Source organism: Argiope bruennichi, chromosome X2 (assembly GCF_947563725.1).
Source record: "Argiope bruennichi chromosome X2, qqArgBrue1.1, whole genome shotgun sequence".
NCBI lineage: Eukaryota > Metazoa > Arthropoda > Arachnida > Araneae > Araneidae > Argiope > Argiope bruennichi.
In genome coordinates this window covers 44,415,964-44,427,312 of record NC_079163.1, presented here as the reverse complement: position 1 = coordinate 44,427,312, position 11,349 = coordinate 44,415,964, and positions in this window count along the sequence as shown.

Below are 11,349 nucleotides of genomic sequence, written 5' to 3'. Positions count from 1 at the left end.
ATGAAAATATTGGCAATATTATTAAGGTTTTCCAAAATTCTTCACAATTAAGAGGATTCTTTAATTTATTTGCATGGCAAGCTATTACTTAGGAACAAAGATAATTTTTTTAGGGATTTTTGATGATTCTGTAAGGGATGTTTTTTTAGTGTTTTTTGTGGAGAAATTCTGATAAATTTTCGAAACAAAAAGAAAAGAAAAATATATTTTTGTCTTATCAGACAAAACAGAGAGCAGCATTCTGTGTTGGATCCTGTTCTCTATTTCTGCTTTTGAAATTTTTTACACAAGCCATGCTGACAACAAAACCCTGAGAAACTCTGTATACTGCAGAATATCAGGATGTTCCGAGATGACTTACGCATGCTTAAATTTGAATATTGCAAAAATGTTTAAAATCGGCTTAGGGAAACCTGTCTTTAATTTTTAAAAAGTTATAGATTTTCTCATGTCCCTCACAGACAAAATTGGTCAATTTGAAAATTTTATCTTTTCTTATGCCAAGATCATTACAAAATACAGCACGCCTGTATATTTATGAAAAAAAATTTTGATTATAAAGAAAAAAAGATGATACATACTACTTTCCCTGCCATTTCTTTAGAGAAAATAGAAGCCGTATACAATTAATGACACCGTTTTTAATTTTATTTTTTAATTTCATTTTTTCCGTTTCAAAATTGCGTGTTCAGGTATGAAAAATTGTATAATAGATACATCCAAATAAAATATTATTTTTGAGAAGTGCAATTTATAGAAAAATGAATACAAAATAATATGGAAGTGTTTTCTTTTGTTAGTAAATAAGAGTTCTTCGCCCTCAATGTTATCGCAGGAATCCAGTCTTCTTTTAGATTATCAGTTGCATTTAGTATGAAAGAAGCAATAGAAAATCCGTTATGGATATATATATAATGTGTTAGAAATACTTTTCAACAGTAAGAGTTATGACGTTTTGAATTTTGCTCAACACGACAGTAAAATACTTCCCTTGCTGGTATGTTTCATGGACAGCAATTAAAAAAAAATATTATAACTTCCATTTTGAGTATAAGTTTCTTCATTTATTAACAGCATTAATCAGTCCATTGTATTCTCTAGTCAGAGTTCATTCTGTTTCATTAACAACCAATTATAATGCTACGCTGCTAGCAATCAGAGAAGCGTTTGAACATCTGCGATTGCAAAGTGGATCCCACAAAAAAAAAATGTGTCAAATTTTCAGTCATTTTTTTTTTTTTCACCTCAAATAAGCAAATTTTATTAATCCGTGTTCAATTGTAATTGAATTTTCTTCATTTAAAGTTTTATTTAAATCTGTTTTGAACACGATTTTTTTTAATCATATTTATTTTCATATAGATGGATTCGGAGCTGCTAAATTTTATTTTGGACGAATTTAGTATGTGGATGAAAAAGGGCATGGTATTTTATCACTGTATTTTGTTTATGGTGTAGTTTGAAAATATAATGCATATTCATTATTATAAGCACTTTTAATTAGATGCTTAATGAAATATTCAATATTACTTTGACTTTTTGTATGAAGTTGATAATCTGTTCAAGTACGTCTTAAAATGAATCCGAATTGAAGGGGAAAAAAATGTATTTAAAAATAGTAAAAATTTTGTTGAATGAACTTGAAATATGTGTTTTATTATTGGACAGCACTAATCATTTCTTCTTTGGTGGTGCTGATATTGAAAGAAAGATTAAATATAGCAAAATGTATTGATTAATATCAAAGATAATCAAAATTGAGATTAGATTAGATTCTGGACTCTTATTATTAGACTAAATTCTTATATATAAATTTTGAGAGGGCAGAAGAAATGCCAGAAGACATTTCTGCCAACCAATGGGAAGCAAGCAAACTGTTCTTGTAAACAATAAGGTTTCAGGAACTAGACAAATATACTTTACACTACAAAGTATCTCCCCAATAATAAAGTGTTTGGTGCAATATAAACTATTCATTACATACATGCATACTTATCTCTCTCCCTTTCTCTCTCTCTCTCTTACTATATATATATATATTTGGTAGATGTTTTACCTGCTACTGGTATTTCTTTCCTTTTTGTCTTAATTATTAGTTGTGAGTGTTCTTTTATAGTTTATATTATGTTATTGTAATTTTCGCTTAAATTGGAGGTTGTATTTTTTGTAATTTATTGTTTTATTTCTGTAAAAAATGATGTATCTCTTAGTCTTCAATTTCATGGGATTTTCGGGTCACGAGGGGTCAATATTGTTGGACAAAAAGTCAGACCCCTCACAGAAAAAATCCCTTGTTTTGAATCCCTGCCTGAAGGTGACCCTTGAGAAAATCTTCAGGCTGGATTCTTTTTTATTTTGTTTGTACTTTTGATTCTATTTTTATTCCTTTTTATTTTTACTAAGTTGGTTATGTTCATCTGTCTTTTATTAGTAGCAGCATTAGCACTCTCTAAATACAATTCTGCTTTTTTAGTTTGATTCAGAAATAATTTTAGTTTGTTTCAGAAATAATTTTTAATTGGAATTTTCATAATGCTTAGATTATTTCTTATATATATATTAATCAAACTTTTCTGAAAAGCACAAAATAGCTTTCAATACATGATCATTCATTATTGATATGATAACATAACTGAAAGTAATAAGAATCCTGTACTATATTTTCATAAAATTATTTATATTCATGATTATTTTCTCGGAAGTCCATCTGATTACCACTTCGATAGTACTAAAAAGTACTACACTGTACAAGGTACTACAGTTATCAATGAAGATATGGTATTGCAATAAGCAAAGCAAAGGGGTTGAATTTAAAAATCATAGTTAGATAGAATTCTTCTATCATTTTCCATATATTAATATTAAAAATAAACCTGTTTTTTTCTTATTTGTTTTGCCAACTTATCGAATTTCGATTTTTTTTTTTTTTTTTTGTGTGTGTGTGGAATAATTTTTTATTTTATACCTGCATTAACATTTCGATTTAGAAAAATGGAAAAGCATGATTTAAAAATAAAAACCCTTCATGCTTTAGTTAAACGGAAAAGAAGAAGAAATACAATTTTTTTCCGTTTTTATTTAAGAGTTTTGTTGAATAAATCGTTATTAACAATTTTCCTGATTAATTTTTAAAAAGTAATATTGTTATTACTAAATTTTTTACTGCTTCAAAATTAATTAATTAACAGAATTAAAATTTTGAAGTTTTCTATACGAATCTCTCTTAAAAAATCACAACGGCAGAAACAATGCTATGCCATTTATTGGCTACGATAAACTACATTCCTAGAATTTTTTCTTTAATAAGAAAAAACACTTTCTTTTTAATTTTTGAGATATTTTCCAAACAAGACATTTCACTTAAGATAATATATCTAAAAGGATTAAAGGTTAAAAAAACTATGAAGTTGAAGCTCCTAGTAAAATATTAAAAGAATTCTAAGAATTGCTTTTATCGAACATATACAATTTTGAGCTGAAATTACTCAAAATTGCATGAAATTTTAAGAATTTCAATGACTAATATACTATTTTATTGTGTGTTTTTTTAACTAAACGAAGTTTTTTAAAAGGACAAAAATTTGATTAATGCTTGTCAATTTTATATCAAAATGTTATAAGCAAATTAGTGTGGGATTTCTCATTTTTATCAGCAGCATTTAAATCATAGTTTTACATCATATATAATTATAAAATAGATTTCTGCTACATATTCAAAGATGTAACAGAATAATTTATATGAAATAATAAGAAGAAGAATAATTTTATATGAAAAAATATTTTTTTAAAAATTGTGTGCAAAAATTCAGATGCTGGAAATAAAAAAAAAATCATCAATGATAAATTCAATTTTTTTATTATAAAATTCAAACATATTTTCATATATATTCATTCATTCAAACATATTTCATATATTCATATATTTCATATATATTTCAAACATATTCACTTTATTTACTGAAATAATTATAAGTTTAAGCCAGATACTGTTAAGGAAAAAAAATAACGTAATTTAATAAATGACACATTTTCTGGAACTCATTTCTTTAATCTTTAACTTTTTCTCATTGACTTTCTGTAAACGGCTGTTCTCCTCAACTTGTCGTTTATCAGTATATCTACAGCTGTTATACGTCATTTGTATCCTTTGGAAAGAAATGCAGCGAGTAAGATTAGGTGATTTGGAGGGGGGATCAGAGTTTGTCTCAGATTGCGATGATAATTATTGCATTCTTTTAATTTGAGCAATGAAATATTGATGCATTTTTTTATTTATTGTGTGAAAGTTACTAAGGTTGTTATTTCATTTTTGGGACTATTTTTCCCGATTTTTTGCAATAAAGAACTCATAAGAGCTCAAGCTCATAAGTGCTCAACTCATCGTAATAAATTGTCAGAGGAGTTTTCCAGAATAAGCTCGTTACAAAAATTCTTAGTTTACTTATAAATAAACTCTCTATCATCTGCTATCGATTTTACACTTTGGGAATCACTTGCATTTGTTAATCCCAAGACATTGTTAGAAAATTTCTATCACAAATAAAACAAGCGGGAGTAGTCTCTTCGAAACTTTCTCGCATACTCTCCAATAAAGTTTATACCGACGTTCCTCCCTGCATAAAATTGTGGACCTTGAGTAAAGCCACGAATGCCTTGTATAGCACTAACGAAAAATAGGAAATGCATATCGTAAAGGTGAATCTAGCATTTTCACTGAATCTATCATGAGAATAAGTATTTTGGACTCCTTTTTACCAATCAATTACAACCAAAATTTGACACGGTACTACAGTTGTAGTCACAAGATCACATACCGAATTTCAATGATTTAAATAATTTCGTTTATGAATTATGGAAATAGACGGTAAACCCTTCACTAGATTTGGTTCAAAATTGGATGAAAATCTACATTTTAGATGCTAAACTGGTGCTAGATGCATTGGACGCTAAACTGAGTCAATTTAATCACCGGTATCAAACTTTTTACGTTTTGTACTTATCAAGTTCACTTGTACTCGAGAAGACAGACAGAACAGCTTCCTCTGAATGGATTTTGCTCAAAATTCGATAAAAATATACAAATCTGAAATATAGACCATGTACCAAATTTCATCCGTCTGGCTTCAAGCGTTTTAAAATTATTTATTTACGAACATACATAATATTACAAATGTGTTTTTTGGACTCAGGAATCAAAGTAGAGATCCGTCAAAATCTCGAGTTCAAAGTTTTTGACGATTTCTAAATTCCTTATTTGTTTTTATTCATAAACGAGAAAATAAAAAAAAAGGAATTTTATAATAAGAAAACAAATGCAAACAACTGGGAGGTCTCTTTCCCCCTCTTTTTTTGTCAAAGTGTAATCCGGCAAGCTTTTAAGTGCAGAAATCTAATGTTTACTTTGTCGTAACTGTATGTACAGACACACTACTGTAAATAAAAGCCGTCGAAAAGCATCTTTGTATTAATTTGTATTCCTTTTTGGTCATTTTGCGGATTATCCAGTTCTGCGCGTAACCGGAAATTTACTTTATTTTCATTTCTGAAATCTTGTCGTCAATTCAGTTGCTTTATCATGGTATCTACAACAAAAAAGTTAATTGAAAGTTGTGTCTTCTTGCTTGCCTAATCTTGGACCTAACTATATATGGGCTTCCACTTATTTCGCTTTTGTAAAATTTGCTAAAGGTTACATATTTTAATTCTCTGAAACATTGGAAACAGTTTTTTTTTTTTTTTTTTTTTTAGTTATAAGCCGCAAACGTTCTGTGAGAGTGAGATAATGAAACTTCCCAAAAGAGAAGAAATCATAACAAAATAAAATGTAGCATATATTGTTGAATAACTTAGTCTGAAAAAAACTCCGTTAAAATCGGCGGGGATTTTCCAAACAGGAACAAAACTTAACATTTAAACTGTTATGAAATTTAGTGCTGCCATCTTCTGAGCAAGATAGAAATATGATGAGAATATTTGACTTTATTTTTCTGTTCGTCTTTTTTATTTTTTTTATCATGAGAATAAATTTTATATTTTCTCTTACGCTTCTTTATTGTAGTTTGAAATTTCCAAATAAATGAAAAAAAATCTGCAAAAGCAAATGATTAATGATCGAAAAGGGTGAAAATTTATGATGGGGGAAATTTTAGAGCTGCCATCTATTTTACAAATGATGCAAAAATCAGAGCTTCTTTCCTTCAACTAAAGACAAGAAGAAAGAAATAACGTTCAAAATCTTTACATTTTAATATAATATTTTGATAACACAGAAAGATATAACAACAAAATAACAGAGCTAAGCGTCGATAATCCGAATCTCTATAAAATAATAATCGATAAACCAAATCCCTACAAAAAATTTCATATTTTCTCTTCCACTTCTTTATTATAGTTTGAAATTTCCAAATAAATAAAAAAAAAAAATCTGCAGAAATGACTAGTGATCTAAGAGGAAAATTTATGATGGGGGAAGTATTAGTGCTGCCATCTATTTTGCAATTGATACAAAAATTAGAGTTTCTTTTCTCCAGCTGAAGAAAAGGGGGGGGGGGGGGAATAATAACGTACAAAATCTTTAAATTTCAATATAATGTTGGGTAGCATAGAGAGATGTAGCGATATGATAACAGAGCTAAGCGTCGATGATCCAATTCCCAGGAATTAAATGGTAGAAAATACGAATAACTTAATCAAACGTGAGCTCAAAATAAGTACGAAAAAATTCTCATTCACAAAGAACTTAAAGGGTATAAAGCATTTTTTGTATAGTAGTAAAATGAAAGAGAAAAATCGTAAGGTGATTAATTAATGCACTTCCGTATGCCGATTAATTTACTTTAAGGAATAAATTTACCTTTCAATAATGAATTATTTTACTTAATGATAATAACTTTAAACACAGATGTTCGAATGATTTGTCATTGTATTGTAATGTTTATTTCGCTTTTAGAATCGTCAAGAAAAAAATAAGAGCTTTAAATCGTCTAATGAAGTTAAATTGTTTAATGAAGAATTTAAGGAAAACTACAGCACGGAGTTAGATTTTCTAAGTCAACAACGCAGATAACGTGACAAATGTGAAATTTATCTTCTTTGCTTTCAGGTGACCGTTTCTCCTTAATGTGTACGAATTGAAAAAAGATGCGATTGAAAATTATTACACACATCCCAGTATGGAAATTCTTTTGAATCTCTGCAGAAAATTTTGAATTCTGATCAATCTGTCAATTGAAAAGCAAGACTCCAGATAATTCATACTACTTTCTTCATACCATTCTTTTTTTATCGGTGAATTATTTATGTATAGTTTTCACAAAAATATGTTTCAGCTATAAATCAGATATAACAAGAAGCCTTAAGTTAGAAAATTTGTCATAAAAATTACGCTTAAATTTATAATAGGAATAAGTTAAAATCTTGTATTTTCTGCAAAGATCTTAAAAGACGCATGAATGTGACAATATCTTTTCAAAAAATTGGCGACACTTTGTTGAATGTTTAAAAAAAATGTGTTTCTATTTCAGCAAAAATAGAAAGCTAATAAAAAGATAATAACATAAATATATTTATGGAACATCATGCATTTTTAAATAAAACCTACTAACATTCGTGTAATGCGGAATTAATGATATTTAAATTTTAAGTATCTAAAAGTCAGCAAAACTTTTTTTAAGCTTTAAGTCATGTTTTCAGAGATCTCCATAATAATGTGAGTTTTTTTTTTTTTTCGCTATTGAGGTATTTTATTTAACAGATTCGAGAAATTATTTATTCATTACCTTGCTCAATAAACTGATATAATTATTGATACTCTCAATCGTCATAATTGCTAGTGATGTATTTGTGACAGTTCATTAAGATAATTAAACTAAAGAGAATGAAATATTTGAGTGAATTTATGAGTTTTCTTAGTAATGGCGGGTTGCCAGCTTGCCCGATGGCAAGTGGAACCCTTTACACTTCGGAAAATATAGGCCCTACAATCTAGGCCCTCAGGATTGTGTGTGAAAGAGAAAAAGTACAAGAAAGGGAAGAACATACACTAAGAGAAAATTTCTAGAATTTCCTTCGCCTTTAGAAACTAAATAAACAAAATGGCAAGAAATCGCCTTTTGGTACAAACTCGCAACCGTTTCTGAGGCCTGCGGTAGAGAGCTTTTAAAACTTTTTACGACTGTCGGTGTCCTCAGGCGGGAGGGAAGAGATGCTATCCCTCTTTGGTAGAATCGTGTGGTCTTTGGGAGATGTGACTAAACGACACGTTCTTTTTCTTTTATTTTTCTATGAATTTTTATTAATTTATTTAATTATTTTTATTTGTCCACAAAAATTGAAGGACAAACTAACTGGTCTTTCTATAGTAAAAGAAAGTCTTCTCTCGACCGCTAAAATCGTTACAAGGGCTCAGAAGAATGATGTATTTGATGAATAATACCATACTTAGGAAAAAGAACCAGACACGCCTTTTCTTAGATTTATGTATTTGGGGGCCCTTATTTAATCATGTTTACACTGTCGGGAAGGCAAAGGGGCATCAAGATGAATAGATTTCTGGATAATTTTTCAGGGTAAACAGTTAGAGAAAAATATGGTATCCCTGTTTTTATAGAGCAGAGAGTAAGAAATGTGTATTAGCAAAGAAAAAAAAATTGTTTTAAGAAGTGAGCTGAAATTTTTGTTTCTTACTTTTGTTGCATGAAACACTGGTCACTTCCGGCAATCAGCTAAGGGTTTTTTTTTTTTTTTTTTTTTTTTTTTTTTTTTCATTTGGAAAAATTTAGTTATATAAATCAACTTTGAATTCATTAATGTAATGTAACTTAAATTTTAAAAATTAATTATTACAAAATATCAAGGAATGAATAGCTTCGCGCACAACGAAAAACAACAAAAACTGAAAACTTATTGGTATTTGAATAAATTTTTTTATGCAGGATAAAACATGCTAAAAATCGAGATATTCAATGACGATTGTTTTTCTGTTGGTTATGCATAAAACGATTTTAAATTACGATTATATAACTTATTTAGCTAAAGTTAATAATATCTCTAATAGTAATAAAGATGAAAATATATGTGTGTATGTGTTATATCGCTCTACAGTACATGCCGTAAGACCATAAGTTCCTAACGAGGGGCGGTACCGCTGCCCATTAGGGTCGGGAACCATCTATGAGGGCAGCAATGGTTCCAGAAATATCAAATTTAATATCATTAACTATAATAGAAGAGGGAAGGAGAGTTGAAATGCTTTTCTTTTCATGCTAAGTGGACGGTGGTCCAAAAAAGGATGAGAACTTCTGTGTCTTACCAACAGTAATCAAATTAGACACAGATATACATTGGGAAGAGAAAATGTGACATTAGAAATATGTGTTTGAAATTTTAAATAGAATTTTAATTACTTAAAAATTAAGGGAAGTTTTGACACTTTTTTCCCAAAAACCGCTGAACGTTTTTTTAAAAAAAAAAAAGAATTTTACACCATCTTGAAATTCAAAAAATTCAATGATACCTATTCAATGCTTTATTTACCGACGGTACTTAAAAGTGCCATTTAAATCAGACTGACATCTTCGCAATACAATTGTGTTTGCCGATGGTATTCAAAAGAACACAAAGAGCTTAGCTCTGGCAATAAGTAGTAGATATCAGTTATAGGCAGAAAGTAAGAATCTTTCATTATTAATAAAATGAATTATTTTATTTTATTTAATTAAAAAGTTATTTTTCTTTCTTTATTTTTTCTGCGCCAAAACTTAATTAATGATGCAAAAATAAATTTGAATAATTAATGATGAATAATTTGGTAAATAAAAGGTTAATTGTTGTACAGTTCATTGTCTATTTTGAATTAATTTTTTAAAAAATATTGTAAATCTTTTTTTATAACAATATATTTCACTCTCGAAAAAAAAATTGTTTTCATTACTACTAGAAATATTTAATTCAGGAGTTTATTTTCGTTGGTGGTGATGAAGGTATGAAAATACGTTTTATTTTTCTATGATGTGTGATGTTTTGTTTGAAGTACGCTTTAAAAATTTTTTTTGAAATTTTCTTATGGTTGCAATTAAATTTAGGTTTAAAAGAAAACAATCATGAAAAATTTGTACAGTTTGCCCATTTTTTAATAGCTTCTGCAACAAAAATTTGTATTAGTTGCAGTTTAGTTCCAATTAAAGTTCAAATTTTAGGTAAGACAATAGAAAATTAAGGATATATATAGCAGAATAAACAGAACGATGAGAGATTTCTAAAAGAGCACATGATATATGTCTACTAAAATTTGAAATCTAAAATTAATTTGTTGAAGAAATCATTAAAAGAAAGCAACATATTTAGTTGAAATGGTCTCTACGGCTAACGAGTCGTCAAAGACCATTAGTATTAAATAAATGAAAAACATAATCACCAGAACAAATTATCTTGATATAAGGGGAAACGCAACTTAAAACATTATTAAAAATTAAATCTTTCAAAATAAGATGTTTAAATATCCAAAATGTAAATTTATTTTAAGAAATGACGAAAACAAAACTGGACTAAAAAACTAGTGAAACAATGAAAATGGCAGTATTTTATTACAACAAAAGAAAATTTTATATCATAAGAATTTAAAAAGATTTTGCACTGATACTTTTAATAGAACAACTTTAGATGGAACAATAAAACTGATTTGTTTTTCTTTATGACAGTACATTGACATTGTTGAAAACTACGCATGAAACATTTTTTTAAAAATTGCGAAAACAACACGATAACTAAATCTTACCATTTGAAAAACTGACGTGAACTTAATAGGTCCAAATTTCAAAAACTTGCACATCGCGCATGTGAAAGATTACAGCATCGAAAAATCAAACAGGTTTTTCAGGCTTCATGATAAAGCATAAACATTATAAAGTCATCTGCACCTTATCAATTATTCAAGTGAACAGTGAAAGGACATTTTCAATTCTGACAATCATTATGAATAGATTAAGAAAATTATTGTCTGAAGAGAGCTTAGAATTCTACGTATTGTATTCAATTGAGTTACTAGATAGTTTGAATAAATTTTAATTTTAATTTATGATTATTAGATATAGAAATAAATGAGAAAGTAACAGTTGTAATAAGATGTAAAAAATATTAAAATTGGTTGATTGTTTATGGTTAAAAAATTCTCAAATTAGCAATATAGTTCCAAAATATCAGTACGCTACATATCTATCAAAAACTAATTTAAAATACAGTACTAATCTGCATTTATATTTGATATTCCTTACTTCTTTAAATACAATATTTATATATTGTAATTAGTAATATATCTAATATGTTTTTTGGATGGGTGATAAATTTTGTTAA